This window comes from Cynoglossus semilaevis, chromosome 19 (assembly GCF_000523025.1).
Source record: "Cynoglossus semilaevis isolate Cse_v1.0 chromosome 19, Cse_v1.0, whole genome shotgun sequence".
In the NCBI taxonomy this organism is placed as follows: Eukaryota; Metazoa; Chordata; class Actinopteri; order Pleuronectiformes; family Cynoglossidae; genus Cynoglossus; species Cynoglossus semilaevis.
Genome location: NC_024325.1, coordinates 17,025,843 through 17,026,069, shown reverse-complemented (window position 1 = coordinate 17,026,069; position 227 = coordinate 17,025,843).

The following is a 227-nucleotide window of genomic DNA, read 5'->3' as shown; positions in this document are numbered from 1 at the left end:
AAAACTGAAGAAAACTGAACAAAACTGAACAAAACTGAAGAAAACTGAAGAAAACTGAAGAAAACTGAAGAAAACTCAAACACGATTCTTTTAAATTCACATCTGAAGTCCAGCAGATCAGAGCGAGAAAGTGAAAAAATGTGTTCACCACTGAGTAAAGTTCTGCTGTGGTTGGTCGGGTGTAGATGACGCCGAGTGAGCCGGGGTGAGGGAGGGGGGGTGAGGGA